The sequence below is a fragment of the Camponotus vicinus genome, unplaced genomic scaffold (genome assembly GCF_025532165.1).
Source record: "Camponotus vicinus isolate PSW18456_S1 unplaced genomic scaffold, iyCamVici1.0 SCAF_9, whole genome shotgun sequence".
Lineage (NCBI taxonomy): Eukaryota > Metazoa > Arthropoda > Insecta > Hymenoptera > Formicidae > Camponotus > Camponotus vicinus.
The window spans coordinates 13967793-13988868 of record NW_028141981.1 but is presented as its reverse complement, the minus strand read 5'-3'; the positions used below and the strand labels follow the sequence as shown (position 1 = coordinate 13988868).

The 21076-nt window shown below is 42.0% G+C and overlaps 1 protein-coding gene, 1 long non-coding RNA gene and 1 pseudogene across 2 annotated transcripts in view; 2 read left to right on the top strand and 1 right to left on the bottom strand.

Moving 5' to 3' along the window:
• The window catches only part of LOC145976874 (lachesin), a 371398-nt gene that overhangs the window by 62586 nt on the left and 287736 nt on the right, over positions 1–21076 (top strand). The gene's annotated exons all lie outside the window — the stretch shown is intronic.
• Positions 2513–4202, bottom strand: LOC145976878 (uncharacterized). The gene is made up of 2 exons (XR_014440340.1): positions 3187–4202; positions 2513–3120 (listed from the first exon to the last, which is right to left on the bottom strand). It is a non-coding gene; the product is annotated as an uncharacterized LOC145976878 (long non-coding RNA).
• Positions 8771–20543, top strand: LOC145976644 (uncharacterized; annotated as a pseudogene).

Here is a 21076-nt window from a genome sequence, read left to right as displayed (position 1 = left end):
ACTTTTATTGTACCAGAAAAAGCTTGTCAGACGCAACATCGGGAGTTCTCCCGCGCTCTCTATTACGTGACGTCGAGGTAGGCACGTCGACGAGTGGGTGGAGTTGTGTCAGAAGGAGCGGAAATGTACGTGCGACGAGATTTACGGACGCTTTGCGCGCACGAGAGTGTACCGATAGCTCGCCAAGTTTTGACCCTAGATTCGCGGGAGAAAGAAGCGAGAAACGATAATGCAATTCTCCCCCTATTCGCATACCAAAGCACTCGTCGTCGCTGAAGAAAAATCGATCGTCGTCGGACGCGGAGATTTAGCGTGGCCGAAATTACGAACCGTTTCGTCCTTCCTGGGACGAGACCGGGAGACTCGTGTGTCTCCGACGACGAGGTAAGACGACGGCGAGGAGGAAAGGTAACGGGGTAACTTGTGAATCCTCCGGTACTCGTAACGTTTTCGCGAAGACAGGCGGGAGCTGCGGAGGTGGTCCTGACGTCTTTACGACGAGAATTCGTCTCTATAAAACTGTCCCGGTCTTCCTATACCGCGCCTTCCCGTCGACCTCTCCTTCCTTCCCTCTCCCCCTCCCCCTTCCCCTCTCTCATCCTTGTTCCGCGGACTTCAGACTCCGGTTTAACGTTGATACAATGCGCTCGGCGGAAACTAAGAATAGCTAGGTAGCCGTCTCTAACATACGATAAAATAGCGCGTGTGTGCGATGAGATGTTCGTGGTGTAAAGGCTGACAAAATATTTGCGATGTGTGCAGAAATGTTTAGGCGAAATTTGATATTGAAGCGACCGGGATGATAAATTCCATCTTAATTATTATGATAATTACACTAGAATTTTAGTTACGATGATTCGCTCCTTCGAAAGCATTTAAATGTAAAATAATTAAAATGTCAGAAATCCTCGATTATGATTCAGACCGAATACGATTCGAGGATATGTTTAAAGCGCTGTAAGTCAAATGGAATTTTATCGACGTCTGATGAATAAAAAGCCACGAATTTATATCCGGATTTGTATCTGAATGACAGCGCACAATCGTCTCGCCTTCGTTAAAAATCATGCTATAAAAAATTCAGAGCGCGCTATCTTTCTCTTTAATTTAAATCGTTTCATTAGGAGTTCGCGACGAGAGGGACAGAGAAAACTCGACGGGCATGCGCGACAAAATTGCATGGGAGGCATCACTGTTAAATGTTAACAACTAGAGAATTCCAAAGGAGGCGCGGTCCTTTGATATTGTCGCGGAGAGTTCGAGAGATCCCGAGAGGTCCGGTGGAGTAGATTGGAGGGGAAGGGGGAGAGACCAGACCTGGTTTAAGACACATGCTTGCTTGCTAAGTAGTGGCTTCTACCGGCGCGTCTACGCGTTCTCGGCTTCCGAGCGCACTTCGTCTTTTCGCATTGCAGAAGACGACGACGACGACGACGACGACAACAACGACGAGGAGAAGAAGGAGGATGAGGAGGACTGTGATGTCGGTTCGCTTTGCCGTGGCCCACGGCTGTTCGTCTACGTCTCGAGAGGATTGATGGCCTCCGCGTTACGTACCCGACGTATCTTCTTCTCTCCTTCTGGTCCTCGCGCCATCAACGGCCGAGAGCCGATTCCCGAGTCATCGAACATCTTACATTTATGGAATATCTCGAAATCTCTGTTTCGACGGCCGGCAATCGAGCGATTGTTGCCATCCGCCGTGCTCAAGATTCGATGTCGAGCCTTTTATCTACTGGAATATCTGACTTTGTAGTTGCGATGTAGCCGGAAACCTGCTTAGGAAGAATATAATTCGCTCTTGTGGCTCGCCTCGCCTTGCAATTCTAATGAATCTTCTACAATCTTCTACAAAATATATTGTTGTATCTTATATGCGAATATTAAACAAATTTTTCTGCTTAATAAATTATGAATGCTATTTAATGACGTCGACGTATCACTTGTAAATGATTAGAAAGATCCAATTGCTTGTCTGCTCCGTAAGAATTACAAGTGGCGTGTATTATGTATTTGTATATGAGCATCGTCCGCCTCTAAAGATGGATTCTACGCCACTGGAAAACCGGCTGTAGGGTTTTTTCTAACCGCTGCTCGATAGACGAACAAGCCAGGAACCTGCATTCCAAGTGCGAGACAAGCGTGTCTCGAATCACTCGTCGCGATTCCTTGTTGATGGAAAGAAGGTCGTGTCGATCAAAGCGTTCAAGAACTGAGAGAGGTGCTGAAAAAAAGGTTTTAACCGCTAATGACATTAAGAGACATTCATTTCTGTGGTCGAACGTCTCGTAAATCTCGTTGGTGTGTCCAGTTTGTTGGCTAAAAGATAAGATCTAGCCAAGTATCATTGATTTAAGAGGTAGTTTAATTTAATTATTAATTAATTGAAATTCAACGATGTGCTGCAAGATAGAAATGATTGCTGTCCTGGAAACTGGTAATATTCTTCAATCTCTATTTCTTCACATGTTTATATTTTAAATGTCAAAAAGTAATATATAATATGCATAAATAAATCCACCACAAAAATATTTATTATGCCAAAAATATATCGTCGCCGAGGTAATTTATATCCACGAATGAAAAATATATACAGTACGATTCTGGTGACAATAAATTTCATTAAAATTATTTGGCAAAATACATAGTAAGATTTGCACGAATCTTGCGCTTCATCTGCATTTGTTTATCGAACCATGCAGATGAATGCCATAAATCCATCTTATAAGATTTTTCGATAATTTGCATCTTTCGGAGAACATTTGGCTCGTAATACGGACTTGACGTACGTGGAGGAGAGAAGGGAAAGGTGGTCTACAGCTGCTATCCATAATTCAGACAAACTGTATATCACTGTAAGTCGCAAAGGTCGGCTAAATCTGATAATTTCGACATTTATCTTCAACTTCCTCAAAAGTGACATAAAGGTAATGAGATGCAAATCATTGATTCAAACTTTATGTCAATGATGTACTTTGCATACGATCCGATACATGGCGATATTCACGGTAACTGGCAATCATATTAATGGATTTTCGTCATCGGATCGTTGGCAGATGTAACGATATATTATTGAATTGTTCCAATCTCATTGGATTATCAAATGGTAGCGGATTTCCGCTGAAAGGAGAAACAGTGATGAATCTATGAATACAATAACACAACGGATGTATTATTAGGAAATACCTCTGCGGTATCGTATCAAAGAGATACGTCAAATTGATAACTGTCAAAACAGAAGACGTATCAATGACACGGTGCTATTCACTCTACCGTCAGGTCGTCACAATCGTGACGGAGATATTCATTGTATTCGCAGCACTATCCGTCCCACTCGCTGGAGCCGCGTCTCTTCCTAAAAGAGAAGCGAAGCCGCGCATGCACCGTAAATCGAACGTCTCACAAGGCGTCGTCACGCGTCGGAATTTGCGGCCGGTAAGCGAAAGAGGGACATTCGAGCGGTCATCGGATCGCGAGATGGTCGAGCGTGTAAACCAGGCGATCGACGCTGACGCCAGGCGGTCGACTGTTGCACGCGGTGCGGTGCATTCAGCGCCCGGTCTCTCTCTCTCTCTTTCTCTCTCTCTCTTTCTCTGCACGTCGCATGCTAAATATAAAAGCACCTCGCGGGCACCACACCACACCACCGCACCGCGCGGTTGTATGCCTACGCCATCTTGCATGGAAGAGTCATTTGCGTTAGTCCTGCCCACAGAGGGCAGCCTGGCTCCGCCTCCGGTTGCCGGTTGTACATAAGCAGAACCATCTTTATTACCCTCGGGCACTAACCGTAAAGGAAGCGAGCTGAAGACTGTCCGATAAGAGGGAGAGAGACGGTCCGATGTGCCGTGGATTGGCGTACATGAGTAGAGTCGTGCGGAGAGAACGAGAGAGAAGGCGAGCGCGGCACGTCTCTCCTCTCGTCGGCCGAGATCGAGTGGCCGTTTCGTGGATCGGCTTGAAGAATTATGGTATAAAGTGGTAGGGCATGACGGTGCCGTAGGCATAGTTTGTCTTTATAACGTCTGCCCGGCCAAGGTGGAACTTCAAACGAGCCGCTGATGGCTCCAAGTGGCTGACCGGGATATAAATTCACGGCCCACCTCGCTCGTCCGCTCGGCTCTCGCTCTTTCCATCTCCTTCCATGTTTAAAGTCCTCTCTTCGTTCCCTCGTGCCTTCTCCTTCAATCTCTTTCTTTCGATCTTTGCTTTCTCTCCCGCAACTGGGAACTCATTTCATCTCATCTCGTTCTTTGATTTTAAACACAATGCTATTTTGCATTTTCACGCGAGAAAATTTTCTAATGAAATTGTAATATTTTTATTCGTGAAGATTAAAAGAGTCATATTTTTCGATTCATATAAAAAAAAATATTTTTAAAAATTTTAATATTAAAACATAAAGATAACTCGGAATAATATTACAAGAGAAAATAGGAAAGCCTAAATGCTAAAGCAAATGATAAAGTATAAAAAATTACATTTTTTACCACAGTTTCTTATATATTAGGTTCATATTCTTCTACATCTCTATTACAACAGTATTTGTTGCTTACGACAAATAAATTTCTACACGTCTTAAACATATTTGTCCGTGTAAGACAAAATAGATGGTGGCTGAAAAGTATATGAGTCAATAACAATAAATCCATTGGAAAAAAACAAAGAAAAAAAAAAGAGAAACGCTTCTTTTCTAGATGTAAGAAGCATCAAGGCGGGCTATGTAACCGGAATCTTATGGAAGAGCTGGTGTCATTGATACCGCAGGTAGCGTAAAGAATAGAATAAAGACTCAGTGGCATCAAGTCGATCGACGTAAATGGATTCAGAATTCCATTTGCACGGTAGAATGTTGTGTGAACTGAACGGATGTGTGTATGTATGTGTGTATATATAAATTTGTTAAAAAATACTATGCATTTTAACGGAGACATCCGTATATAAAATTTCATTGGAACCATGTAACGTTTTAATATTATTACTATAACAATATTATTTCATATGATGACAAATTTACGATTTATAATTAATTTATGTTTCTTTATTTTCACCGGGTAAAAACATGAATACGATACTATTCCGCGAAAATGTAAAATTTATTTAGTCTACTCTTTCTCGTACGCATCTAACGTATCCGGCATTATCGGCAAACCGTTAGTTGACAAAGCGCCGTCATTATTCAAAAGGACGCAGGCACCGGGGCAGTTTTGTAGCGGAAGACATTGGACAAATGGGGTTGTTCCGAGGACAGGCAGGTTATCTCGGTCAGTCGTCGAGTAGCCACCCCACTAAATCACTCAGTTCTCGCCCTCCAACCTGGCGAACCCTACCGTTGGCACGCTCAATCACGATAATGTCTGAATACTCGGACATGGCGTAGACTTTCAGACTTTCTTGAGAGATTACTTTTCTCTCCGTCTCGTACTCGCGTTTGATTTCACGTAAGGGATAAAAGTTTGATACTCTTTAAAATACGCGAGCTTTCTCGATAGGATGTCGGAATTGATCAAGAGTCATTTGTTTACGACAAATAAATTTCTGTAAATTTTAAGTTTAATTTCGCGAAATTGCGAAAGATATATTTCACGATTCTATCATTTATTTATCTTTTTTCTATACCGTCTCGATTAAAACGCGCACATTAATTACACTTGCAGTCATTAATTATTAATTTTAAAAATTCAACTGAAAAGTATTTATCTTATTATTAGAGATACATGGTCGTGTATATGATTTCGCAACCTTCTCAGGCTGCGGCGACTATTCCACTGTATGCTATAAGCAGCAACCATCGATAATGAGTCTGCATATATTAAGCATTGAACGAAGAAAAATGACCAGCGTCAGATAGTATAAAACGTGTTAGCATATTTATTACGTGCTAATGAGTGTGCATAATTTTACAAAGACATGTTTTACTGTGCCTTTATATCATCTTGTTATGCTTCACGGTGCGCCTCCACGCGCGGGAAGTTTGCTTCGATACATACCTAATTAGGCGTGCAAAATTATAAAACATTGAGCTCTTTTCTAGGGGCTCCGTTATTAATGATGGAATATTTGTAGGAGCGGCGACACTTCATTTATCGTTTATTAACGTCATCGACAGCAACGGATAACAAGAGGCAAATATGGAGATAACGAGCGATAATATTAATGCGACAATTTATACGTGAAATCCGTGTTCCCTCTCGTTCTCTTCTCATCTGAAAAAGAGCGCGCGTGTTTGAAACTTCAACCGATCGAGATAACTTTCCGGCGGGCGAGGCGAGCTATAAACTATCGCGCGGTTTCGTCGCGGCAGAAGAAGCTCGAGTAGTAAACTAGACATCCCGGCAAAAGCGAGAGAAAACGGATGGAAGCGCGAGAAGGCAGTAGGAAAACGGAAATGGCCGGGGAAAAGGAAAGGACGACTCGGTTGCGGGAGGTGTACCCAGAGATCCGAGAGCCGGGGGTGAGCGAAAGACTTGAATGGAAGTAAGCGGAAGATGGAGTATGGTGGCGGAAATGCCACGAGGGCCAGAAGAGGGAGACGAAGAGGAGAAAGAAGAAGAGGAATCGGGACGGATTAAGAGGAAAGTCTGCGAAGCGCGCAATGTTTCCGCGGCAGAAGCAGCTTGTTTACCACAGCTGCTATTAGCTCTCCGTCCAGCGAGCGAGACCCGGGTTAAAGACGGGGATATTGCTTCCCTTTGTACGCGAACACCGTTTCCTTCGTTTATTTATCTTTGTCCGCTGGCAATGCCGACTCGTCTCTCCACGGCTCTTTTCTCCGGCTGTTCCTTTCGCCCCCTCCCCCTCTCATTATTCCGCTGTAGGACAGTTTACGTTGGCACCGAGACGAACCTGCGCTTTGAGGTTTCGGTTCTGACTTGCTGTCATCGCTGTTCGCGCAGAGGTAGCACTATCTTACGTTGCCTTCTCATGCGTATCCCGTTTATACGCACGCGACTCTAAATTCTCGGAGCAAACACACAGCTACTTCGTGTATAAAATCTTGTTTACCGCTGTGAGCGTAGCTGTGTGTTTTGACCAAGCGCTAGATATTACGACGCGAGCGATGTAGAGAGATTGAGTTTTTCTAGTATATTTACGAAAGCTTATTCTCCTTGAGAGGATCGCCTCGCAATTCCTCCATTCGGATCCTGTTTACTAAACTCGGTTGGATTTCGCACGTCGCACGTGCAACGATTATCTTGTAGATAAAGAAATACGGCGATGCGGGAAACTAGCAAAATGCACTAATAACCATAAATCGCGTCGCGGAAGAAACGGAAATTAATCAGGTGGAGTGGTGAGACCCGGTATTATCAGCTTTCGCATCAACGCCGCGGTTTTGCCTGGTCGAGAGGACCGAGAGGGAGAGATCCCAAAGTCCTCCTCCTACCACTATCCCCCTTCCTCTCCCTTGCCCCTGGCTTTGGATCGGGGGTTGGATCGTGTTGGCGGGGTTAGAATGGATTGTTGGCCTCGGGGGTGTAGATGGCTACGTACGAATTGAGAAGGGGCGGGTTTCTCCTTCCTGCTCCCTCGTCCTGTCTCCTTCTCTTTCGCGCTATCCGCTCCACTCTTACCCCGTCTACCTCGTAAAGTGATCGGGCGTTTATTCGCCACGCTGTCGGGGACAAAGTGGGCTGCGCTCCCTGTCGACTGCTGCTATTTGTCTTCCGACAAGGAAACCTAAAACTACGATCCTTTTTCGGCGCTACATGAACACTATGAAAGGTTAATGCGGATATGGCACACGATCGCGCATACTGTAGGACCGAATGCACGCTCCCGGGATATTTTCAAGACGACGTCGACCAATTTGTATATGCTTTCCTGGAAACTCGATCGCGTACTTTATGTCACGAGCCATTACTATTATTACGCGCACTAATTTCCGTCAGTATCGATGCTTTTGCATACAAATTTACATACATGCATACATATATGTGTATGTTTTTATATAAATTTATTATTAAATTATGAGCACATTTAAATATAATGTATGTATATGTGTGTACGTGTGATTGTGCGACACGCATACATTGTGCATTTGTGTCCGAATCGAAAGACTTTGACATCGGCCTCGGTTTTTGGCATTTTTATTTAGAGGCTAGTCATTTCAACACACAACACGTAGATCGAAATTCGACAGTTTCATTGTTCCGCAATGAATCCGAAGCGTCAAGCCGGAACCGCAGGCTCATCAACCTCGAGGGCAGACAAGGAGACAAACGAGGCCCCACTAATTGCCGCTATCGCACGGGTGCGATTCTTCACGAGCATTTATCACCGAAGGAAGTTTTGGGGTGTGCCTCCAGGCGAAAAGTTGAAAGAAGGGATCTGGAAGACGAAGCTTGCTACCTCCTCGAGATTTCTTCGTCTCTCTCTCTCTCTCTCTTTCTCTCTCTCTTTCTCTTTTTTGAGAACGGCATCGCGAGGAAGGCAGAGGGAAAGATGGGGAGAAAGAGAGAGAAGGAGAACTCGGATTGGTATCGAAACGATATATCTCGGGATTGGCTTCGCAGTGGCGGATAGTCTGCATCGAAGCAACGATAGGGGAAAGGGGTGCCACCTTGATAAACGAGCCCATAAATAACAGTAACGTCTCCACCGAAAACTCGGCCGGGTAAATGTATATCCAGAGCCAGCAGCAGCCAACGGCAGCGGCGGAACAGCAGCCAACGGTTGAGGGAGTCGCAGGCAGACTCTTCGGGTGGTGGGGTAATTTAAGATCCTATTGAGATATTTATGGGATCATAAAGCGGAACTGGCTGCTTCTATCGCCGGCAGCCATGCGTGGAGCCACCGCGGTTCCGCGAGCCTCTCGATAGTTCGTATCTTTGTTTATAACGGCTTCAGCCGCGCGCGCCGTGTTTCACTATTTCGGTACGCTCGATCAAGTAAATCCGGTATTGCCCGATGGATAGCAGCGATAGGAGCAATTTTTATTACGAGACGAGAGAGTGAATCGTGCCTCGATGTGACATGGCGTTCTACTACCTTGTTTCCGATTATTTAAGCTTGATTCGCGCAAGTGCTCGCCTCGAGTGGATACTTGCTTGTGTCATATTGCTTTCGATTCGTCCAGATTTCCACGTTAATTTGTATGAAAGATGGTACGGTGTGATAAATATTTATGCTTGCTTTAATGTTAATGGAAAACGCTTGAAATGTACATTCGTTGTATCACTGACGCGCAATAATTTATGCTCTCCGTCGTTTGTTGAATGCTGCGACGACTGTCGAGTTGTCGTCTATCGGAGATATCTTTGATCGCGTCGAAAGAAATGCTACAGCATCATTCGTAGTTGATGTGCGTGGTATGCGTATCGTAACGCGCGATAAATCGAGTCGAGGAAAACGATCTTAGCAACACTGTGCTTCACGTCATTTCCATCGAATCACTCGCGTAAATCAAGCCTGCGAGATACATGCCGGAGGAATTTATTACAATGTGGTTAGTCTAACTGCGTAGGCTGCATCGGTATATCTTCTCAATCTTGTTTACTCGGCTGTGTGTGCGTGTGCGTATATTTGTATCACCGATTGTATACACGCAATGTGTTTGTAAAGTTGCGTATTCAGTAACGTATTAAAAGTTAGGTTCGTTCTGCAATCTGCGGCGGTAACGAATGCGATAACATCAAAACGTGAGAAAAGAACTGCATAATTATACTTGAAACTTATACCGCTATTCATTCACGATATAATGTCAGTGTTTTCTATACATCACACGTGTGAGAACATGTGAGAAAATGCGCATCGCATTTATAAAATTACCGAGACTGGTCTCTCCACGTCATAAAAATATGAAAATTACATTCTGCATTATAAATCATACGTCCATTGCCAAGATTAATGGTATTAGATACATTGTGTATATAGCGGTTTTTATTTATCGGAATCTGCGAATACATTCCATTTTTCGAAAAATATGGTATATATACATGTATATTATGAAACAAATTTACATGTTTGTATGTGTATAATAAATAGAAATTAATAAGATAAATAAATAAAATAAATTAATAAAAATAAATAAATTAATAAAATAAATTAATAAAAATAAAAATAAATATAAATAATAAATATATATATATATATATATATATATATATATATATATTTCTCTCTGCAATTAGATGAGGGAGATTATAATGGAAACTGCTCATTTACTTTTATCGTACGTTCGTAAAAAATACGTTTATTATAGCCGGAGAGAAAAGGATGTTCCAGGACGTGGAGAGTGTCGAATCTCCGCCGGTCCTCCTCTTCCATTACCGTCCAAAGGCGCCATGCCTATCGCGTCGAAACTGGAAGAGGATCCGAAGAGGCGCTTTACGGTGGTAAAGAGTGCTTGTCCGTGTGGGCTTCGTGTTGGTAACGAGCGGATTATACTCTCGGCCTGCTATCAGATGGTCCCGTACCTGGTTCCATGGTTGTTAATTAGGATGGATGCCCACGCCTTGGGCGACTTTTACGAGCGGATACGGCGCGAACCGAAATAGCGCATCCAACGTTAACGCGTTACCCTACCTTCCTTCGGCGAACTGTCGTAAGCATCTCGATAAGAAGAAAATACTAAAAAGAATGCTGTCCGCGCGCGCGAGGGGTCTATTTACAATTATTTAGATGAGTTCTGAAAATCAGATAACGAACCGATAAAAGCGATTGTAAGCTTTTAAAGTCCAAACCGGAGATGTTTACAATTTCGCGAAAATTGATGTTATACAAAATTTATTGCGGTATCTGTGCGATGGCTATCTATTATAATTTCTAACACGCGCAGCAGAAAGTTTCTCGAAATAATAATAATAATAATAAGAATTAATATAATCGATATAAATGATATTGCATCACTTCAAGCGTTTCATGTATTTTGTCATCTTTTTTTATTAATAATGCATAATCTTCTCCTCTAATCGAGTCCAAGAGTGTATTTTTGTGTAACGTTGCCAGAAAAGTTAGCGCAGGTCGTACGTTTCGTGACTTGACGAAATACGTCGTGGATAAATAAGATGCATCGTTCTGCGAGCCGTTGCATTGGAGCACGCATAAAGGAAGATCAATGCGATGGCATTGTCGGGCGGGGATATATACGAGGGATTTTCGCGAATCGCGAGGTACGAGGTAACGCGGCAGTAAATCAGCATCAATCGTAATTTTTAATCCTTCGGCAGATAGACGAGCCGATATCATTCGACAAGGCCCAAAGAATAACGAGCGAGACGGTATCCTCCGGTATGAAAGCGCGTTGCTTGTCTGTAGTAAATCAATTGATACTATTCTAATCTTTTGTTGGCGGCAACGATAACGATTGACAGCTGATCGCCACAAGGCACATATCTCGATTACGATCGATCACTCGAGAAATCTTTTTCAATTAAGACAGAATGAATTCTCTTTCACTCAATAGATGACTTTATCTCGACTCTCTAGAATTTTTGACGCGCGATGCATGAGTTTTTAGAAACGAGATTACGATCGATCGGGGAAGCGTCGTCCGACGTGCCGCGTAATTTTTCTGCGATACAAATAAATACGTAAAATATTTTTCTCTTCGTCTAAGTAACTCGATTGAAAAACGATCGTTGGTTTTCTGCCGTGGACGAATATTTTTTCATCGGTTCGTTGGGCGACTTGGCCGGAGTTAAATCGCTCGGAAGATCGACGAGGCTGCGAGAATAACGAACGAGGCGATACCAGGCGTATCCCTCGAATGAAATCGCGCCGGCTGTCCGTAGTAAATCAACTGTCCTATTCCAATCTTTGTTCGCGGTGCTGGCAACAGCCAACGGCTGCTGGCTGCCCGCAGCCGTTGGCTCTATCTATCGGCGCAGGGGAGAAGTAATCTGGTGAGTCGTAAAACGTGTCAGAATGTCCAACAAACACCTACTCATTAGCCCAGGTAGGCCGGACCGTGGCAGGCGGGATTGCACAAGCACGCATTAACTCCGTGTGGGTAAGTTATGGTCCGGGGAGAGCATAATTCACCCGGAGCCAAGAAAGTGTGGGTTTACTTCTCTCGGACCTGCTCGTGTGAGGGCTTGGCTCCTCGTTATTTTATCGGGTGCCGACCGCTTGCCTCGAGAGCGTCTCTCTTTTCCTTTCCTTCTCTTTCGGCTAATTGAAATCCACGTTCTTAAATTCGGGAAAACCACCGCCGTGTCGCGTCGAATCGAATCCGGCGACTCAACTTATTACTCGCTTCGTGCGAGGCGACGTATATCGTTGCCCGGTAGCGAGAGGTTTAAAGCCGACGTGTGATGGGAAATCAATTTCGATTCGGTATAAAACGCTATCTTTATAATAAAGAAAAGTACGGAGACCGCTGCACACGAAATCTAATAATTTATTACAAATCTTTTATGGCCTTTTCACGTAAAATTCCGCCCTTGCGTAAATCGATAGTCCTAACGAGCGCCACGTTACAATCGAGTCGATCTTATTCAGAGAAACGACAGATTTGCGTTCAGGCATGGCCGATAGATCAGGTTGGGGAAAGAGCAACGATCGTTTGGATCAGTTTCCAACAGATACACGCGTGTCTTTCGTGAGGGGTCTCTCACACCGCGATGTTCCAGTCGTATTTCTACACGCGAGGATGTGCTTGTACGAATGGATGAAAAGGAGCGCGCTGGTGTGGGTGAAACCAACATGCAGGAAGCTGCAACTACACGGTGGCGCCCCCCTTCCTCCCCCCCTCACTCCTCTCTCGCTGTACGAGACCAGATAGACATCTTCGCCAACTCTCCCGCCGCCGTCTAACTAATTGGCTACTGAATTACTGGGCGACATGACCAGTTATTGCTTCGTACCTCACCTCGAGTCTGGTATATCGGATCCTGGATCTTGCGGTTCGCAAGGAGAGCACAGCCCGTATCCCTCCATCTTGCTCTCTCTCTCTCTCCCCTCGTATTAATGACGACTCGTAATACAGTGTTGATCGCGAAATCTCCATCCGTAATGGCCAGTCGAGCCGTCCCCTTTTGATGCATCATACATATTTATCTAGATGGCATACGCTGCGCGGAATCACGATATCCATGATGATCCCAATAATTCTCTCCGCGCTGTCTACTTTCCTCCTCTTTTCGCAATTTATTCTTCGTGTGACGTTGTCACAGTTGAAACTACTACGTGATATAAAATCTGTGACAGCTGCGAAATTTTTTTTTTTTTTTTAAATAAGTGGCACAAAACGAACGTTTATTTATACATGTTGAGACATTTTTTATTATAGAATGTTATAAATAATTTCTTGGAGAGAATTATGCTTGGATCCATTTGCTAAAAAAAAAAAAGAAAAATGTGACACGCGCAACTTGGAAACGTTTAGTAAGATTTCCTTTAACGTCCACATGTAAACAGCGGGCGATATATTTGATACGGAGCCGATGAGAAATGAGGGTTGTAAGAGATCTATCAGTGCCCGACGCAGACTCGTTGTCTCCCGCGCGAGTGTTTCCGTGTGTGCGGCGAGTTAAGGTACCGGCACAAACCGAGGTACCCCCGGGTGATATACGACTTTGTGGGCGCTCGCGCGATACGCCGGCACTAAAAGGCTTAACGAGCATCTTCGTACGCCACGGCAGTCCAGAGTAAACAGGACGTGGCTTATCTTGTCACGAAAAATCTGCGGAGGAAGGCTTCCGCGCGCGCGGGCTGACTCTTATTTTTCCTCCCCCATATTTTTCCCGCCTCCTCCCTTTTCATAATACCATGGCAAACACGCGCGCGAGGGGATTCAGCCTATTTCGAATTTCTGTTACGGCGCCCGATAAAAATGCCTGTACAGCCGCATTAATGGTTATGAGATCTTAATGTGTGTGCTTAACGCTTGTCAGTAGGAGCGCGGAAGATTCTATGTGAATCTGGTTTTTCCACTTGGTCTATTCTCTCGCGTCCTCCTCTTGATACCTCCTCTCCTTCGTCGCGTGTTTGGAATTTTAGTTTTCTCAGCAGTCCCGTACAGTGGCTACTCCGCGTACGAAAAACATTTATCCACTTTGCGCCATGTGTTTTAATAATTTTCATTAAAGAGCGAACGAAAATGATATTTATCGATGCAGAGTTTAATGGATTTGATTCACGCGATCGCGTTGTTCCGTCACAATATATCTACCATTAAGCCGATATAAGGCGAGTCTGAATATGGCTTGACTTTTCGATGATGCCGATAGCAATGGCGGCGAAAGCGCTTATTTATCGCGGCCTCAATTAACATTCGGATCGTTATTTCACCACCTCCCGGATTTCACCCACTCCATCGCGTCGTAATAATTATGGATCTTTACAGGAAATTATTAACTCGAACGGTTGCTTCATTATCTCCTAATGAAGCAACGTGTATCGGGCCGAGTGCTGATGGAGACGTCGTTCGGCTAATTGCCGCTTTGCCTTGCGCGTCAGACGCAAAAGCGACGGTGTCTCGGCATTTCGAGTTATGATTACATCCAGTATCTGACGCCGCGTATGGACAGATCAAAGAACGAGTGATTTTGAGAAAAGTTACGCGCGTATATATTTATTATACAAAGCCGAAAAGGAACGAGAGAGAGAGACGTACGCCCATAATTGAAAGACGCCGAGGAAACGTTAAAACTTGAGCGTGACTTAAAGGGGGACTCTTTCTCACGCCAGCCTGCGACTCATTAATGTTTCTATAAATTACTTGAGGAGGACGGAGGGAGGGGAAAGTCGCAAAGTACACGGACACGGGACGTGTACATGCCGAAAGTAGCGTTTAAACAAAGTTTCGCGCGGTGCGTATAAATTATTAGTCGAGAAAATATAACGACGTACATGTGTTGCTTTCTTGTAACGTTGCACTCTGTAACGCGCGTAGTAAATTGCGCTGTAAATAGTATGTAACGGCGCGCAGTAAATTGCCACGGCCATATAATACACTGCATTCGACACTCACACAAATTTCTCTTTCGCCCACTCGTGGAAATGTCGATACCAGTAGGATGCTTACGTCATGGCGCGAAAGTAAATTACATTAAAAATTTTGCACGCCCGCCAGGCTCTCCGTTTCAACAGCCCCGGCAAATAGTTACCGCGGCTTCCATTTTGTCGATGTTGTCGATTTCAATTGCAAATATCAAGTGCCACTTTTTTTATCACCGCGAGCCCGCACTGCAAATTACGCAATATCCCTCTTCAGCGTAGATGTATTTCAGTTTTCAGGCATTTCACCGTGCGATCAATATGCCAGTATAATACCGTTCTTCCCTCACATTTCTCTACGGTTCTCTTTTATCTCTCGGCGGAATCTAGTCTAAGATTTTATGGGAACTATCTCGATGTAGAATTTATTTTTGCGCTTTTACTCCGAGAACTATTATTAGCAAGTTACTATTAATACACGACATTAAGTTCTATGTATGAGAGACTGCGATGTGATAAATGTTTACTGTTATACGTAAAAATATGCTCGCAATACTAGTAATGTATCCTCTTGAAGCGAAATTACAGTTATAAAATATTTTTAGACGGTCGATCTTTACGATTTTCCTTATCTGACAAGAAAACGGAATCTCTTTTCTCTCTCTAAGAGGCTATTATTAACGGAACATATATAATAATTTGTCTGAAACTCGCGATACCTCAGCAGTCTTAAAATCGACGAGAAGTCGAACGTCGAGATTCGAAATGGCAACCACTGTCGAGCCACCTGTGCATCAAGCCTGGGTGTATCCATGTTATAAATCCGGCAGATAATGACGACATGTTTATACTCTTCATTTGTATGCTAGGCGAGGAACTGTTTCTGGCCGCACACCGAAGCCAGTCTTACTGCTCGAATGCTTGGCTCTCTTGTCCCGCAGTGGCGTAGCTACGTACTTCACAACTCCGTCGTTCAACGAAAATTTATGCATCCTCGTCCGCGTACGATGCATTACCAGTTATTCTCCAGCGACGGATCGGATACCGCTGAGATGTTCAGAGTTATTTGTCGCGTGACGTCTTCAGCTTTTTTCCCCCGGCCCGAGATTCGTTATATGCTAATGTTATATTCGAGTTACATCTCAATTATATAATGGCCACAGTCCAACGCGTCAGGAGTGTCATCTTCAACTTTCTTAAGACTCGACGCTCGACAATTGTATCATTTTTCTTCAAATTAAAAATGTTTTAAACCTACTGCAATTTATTAAAATGTGATAAAAAAATTTTAATTTTCTAAATTATCTGGAAAAAATATTTTTACTGACAAACGTAAAATAATTGAAGGGGGATACCTTTTATAGAGAAATTGCCTGCATACACAATCTATCGTTTCGAACAAACTTTACAATCAGCGGATAGTCCACGAGTAAAAGGAAATCGACGCTTGAAAAGCGCAAGAAATTGTTTCCAGCTAATCGCAGTTTATAAATCTTGAAGGTGGCCGGCGGCGAACCGAAAACGCGAAGCGGCGTTCTCGTTTCCACTTGGCCGCAGCCAAAGCCGCAGCCGGCCACGCGGTATATCTGGAAAGGGAGAAAGAGAGAGAAGATATTTTTTTCCTCGGCGCGCACAACACCAGCAACCGTAAAGCACGAGATTCGTGCCTCGGCGTAAAATAGCTTTATTATACAAAATACATGCAAATTATCTTATTTATGGTTATGGCTGCTAATTATATTGCGTGCTTATACACAAAATGTCAACGTGGCCGGAGCCGCGGCGCGGACGCGTAATACGTTTGACTTTTTACGAGGCAGCTGGATGCTTCGTATACGTATACGTTGGGAGGGGGTCCTATATACGTAACGTACACACATTTACTTGCTTAACGATCGCGAAATACCGACAGTTACGCTCGCTACGTATCGCAAAATGCGAACATTACTGGGAACAATATTGCTGGAGGAGAGAAAGAAAGAGAGAGAACATATAGACGAAGACCAGACGCGCGAGTAATGGCACATTGTTCGAAAATTGAATATAAGTAGGGGATATCTAGTAAATAATAATGATTAATATTTCAAATCCGCAAACATACGTGTTTATCTGTAAAATATTATTGTCTACATAACTTGTATTTCATGCATGTAGTTTTTATCTTTTATTACTACTACCACTTATACATGTTATTTCTCCATCCAATATGTAAATAACATATTTATATGTATATCACACTTTATGTCTCGTATATGTTGTATTAGTTTTATGCAACACGACTTATTTATCACATGTAAGCAAGCATATATTTTAAGATTTATGGATTGTTCAAGTATGTTTATAGATATACTTATCATATTAATTGAAAGTTATTAAATATTAATAGAAGAATCTAGGTTTTCAACTTAAAATTTTGCTACTCTGTTAATTTCGATATTTTAAATTTCAAATTTAAAAAATATATTCAAATTTATATTAAAAATGTACGTAACGGACGGAATTATAATAAGATTAAGATTTTACAAATAAATGCACGATTTAGCATAAAATCGTATTAAAAGTTTTCAACATATGTGTGTTATTGTATAATTTCGCGAAATTATGAGACTACTTATGCTTACATTTTACGCCTGAGAAAAAACATTTATGAAATGCATTATATTATGGTAATATAAATGTCGCAAAATGAGTGAGACAGGTGAAAAAGAAACTTTGTAGTTGTGTTATTCGTAACATGTGACTTCGGTATTATTAGTATACTTAGTAACCAAGTAAAAATTTCACGCTCTTCTATGAATCATTATCTTAAAGGAGAATATCAATATTCATATTGTTAGTTTATTCTCTTAAACATGCAAATATGCCTTTGTAACTTGAAGAAAAACACCTTACTTTTGCATGATTGCTTACATCTATATTTTATTTTTGTCATGTACATTGACATTTATCAAATCTATCATTGATAAACGACGCGGATAAGCCATAATCGTGAAAAAAAACAGGCTCGACAACACGACACTATTATTTTTTCGATCTTTAATAACTCTTTTTCTCTTCTTTTTTCTCACTCGGTCCTGTCTTAACGCGATTAATAACTCTGTCACGTCGTAATTATATATTCAGCCAATGTGGCAATACCTGACTTAAGAGGTTTTTCTAATTCAAACGCCGTCGTATAAATCATAAATGAACGATGGTCGCGTCAGTCAAATTTACGATCGCGGAACTAGCGATTTCTTCTCGAGATTGCGATAAAAATCGCCTTAAGGCTGCGTGTAAATATTTCTTTTCAAATTACGATTGTTTGCTCAATCGCGAGAATCATTATGATATTTATCACGTAAATAGTAAATATAAAAACTTTATTATAGTCAATGATGATTTCAAATTTATCGCGGTAATAAAATACAGACCACACAAATATATCTTTTATCGACGTACTATAAATCGAGGCTTATTTTGCGCGAAGCTAGTTTAAATCTCCGTATCTTTTCACGGGATATATGAGCGATGAAAATGCCATTGTCATATCCAAGTCTCGGGGTCGTTTAGCGCATCTAAACACGCGAATAAAGATAAAGCGAAGTAATACGAAAATAAATATGACCGAGAGCCGAGAGGGCGCACATTCCGGTCTTTGAATACAAAATGACGTTCGTATCTAAACGACGCCCGCGACCCGCCGTGAAAACCAGTATCCGATTTTCGATGTGCCCGCACGGGCGGCACTCGGTCGTGCATTCGAAATGCACGAGAAATAATACGTCTACCAGCAGCATCGACTCTTAAAATATACGAACCGGCAGTCTGCCGGTCGTTGTTGGATCGCGGCCGAATAAGCTAGCGCGACAAGACCTGGCCTGCGAGAAATTTACAACATACCGCTCTGCTCGCCCAATGGCGCGATGTTATTGTATGTTACGCGAGGAATATAGAGACGAAATATTTCAGATAGATTTCATTGCGCGATCAATTTAACGTTCCCATCGTACCGTGTTTTTCGCCAATTTTCTTAGCAATACATTTGTTTTTTAGGCGTCAGATTAGAATATCAAAAAGTGTAATCATAATTATTTATGTATGATAAATATATGGAAAAGATACTTTTGGTATTCTGTAATTTTTAATTTGAAGGAAACATTATACGTAAAAAAAACATTATGAAATAAATGTTATACATTTTTTACTCTTTTTTATTAAGATCAAAGGATTAAAATATTTCAGATAGATTTCATTGCGCGATCAATTTAACGTTCCCATCGTACCGTGTTTTTCGCCAATTTTCTTAGCAATACATTTATTTTTTAGGCGTCAGCTTAGAATATCAAAAAGTGTAATCATAATTATTTATGTATGATAAATATATGGAAAAGATACTTTTGGTATTCTGTAATTTTTAATTTGAAGGAAACATTATACGTAAAAAAAACATTATGAAATAAATGTTATACATTTTTTACTCTTTTTTATTAAGATCAAAGGATTAAAATATTTCAGATAGATTTCATTGCACGATCAATTTAACGTTCCCATCGTACCGTGTTTTTCGCCAATTTTCTTAGCAATACACTTATTTTTTAGGCGTCAGATTAGAATATCAAAAAGTGTAATCATAATTATTTATATATGATAAATATATGGAAAAGATACTTTTGGTATTCTGTAATTTCTAATTTGAAGGAAACATTACGTAAAAAAAAATTATGTTATACATTTTTTATTCTTTTTTATTAAGATTATTCAAAGGATTATATAGCAAATTCTACGCCACTGTAAACATGTCATTCTATTTTTCTATCCTTCGTTTACATTTATACGAATTAAATAGACGATTAGAATGCAAAAAGAAATAATTAAAATAATTCTGCTCGTTTTTCTTTCTACTGAATGATTTGGAGAAATAAAATATTCATCCACAATAATCATCGCTGCATTTCTCGGAGCGATATTTAAACGCCACCGTCGCTCCACAAATCGCAGAATAGTTTCTAACTGTTGTTCGTACGGTTTCTGAGCATTCTACGTTCAAAATAAGAAAAGTTCTTTTGACAAACAAAATGAAACGTGTCATTGTTCTGACTGTTCTTTTCGTTGCATTGAGCGCTGGGCAAATGCATCGATTGTCATCCTCTTACAAGAACGGCGTCAAGTGGGAATTTGGTGCAAACATCTCTCATGGTGACATATTGGCCCGTTCTAATATTGGTCAAATTTCAGCGGCATCTAGCGTTTACAAGAACCAGCCAATTGTGCCAATAATCAGAAACGAGCCAGTTATAACGATGGTTTACAAGAAAACCTCCGTACCGGATGTTTAGGACGGAAGGACAGAAGAAATCTGTCCTTCCATCTGTTTTCAAGCATGAACCCGTCGTGCACAACATTCGCGAGCAACAATCAGCTGTTTTCAAAACGCACTCGGTAGCGTCGAATATTTACAAGAGCGAATCCGTTGTGCAGAACGTTTAAAAGCAACAGGCTGCAGTGCCAATTGCTCCCAAAGAGCATTCGATTGTATCCAACATTTATAGAAATCAACTAATTAGGCCAGTTGTACATCATCAGCAACAATCGCTGCATCGCAGAGTTTTATCGGTCGATTTAAACAAAAAATTGGAGCGTCACGTATGGAATTATCAATACGATCCTCATCATTTCACTGTTCCTGACAATGTGCATGCACTTCTGCACAACTAGCAATCTACTTTTTCCTCAAGAATGCGATATTTCAAATTATTATGGGACATCATCTACGATGAAGTAAAACTTGTAAAAGACTAAATAAATAATATCATAAAAATAATTCATGACGTGAAAAATTTATTTAATATACATGAAAGATTTTTTATTTTCTAAAATTTTAACCCATCTTTTGTTTACACACATATTATCGGACAATGAAATCCGTGCGTTGTTTCGCGAACGCGTTCAATTTCATTCGACATAACCGACTGCGCTGTTGGATTCGACTGAACGAGCGCTACACAAAAATGTCTGAGATTGAGCCGGTAAACCCTTGTCTTCGAGCCCGACGATAATCGGGCCGTTGCGGCGTGTCGCAGCCCGAAAGAGGATCACAATGGAGTTAATTAAACATCTCAATAGCAGACGCGCCCGCCCGAGAGTGATTAGGCGTGCTGTGGCGCACACGGACGCCGCCGACGGCTATTGTACCCCCTTCCCGCGGGGGAAG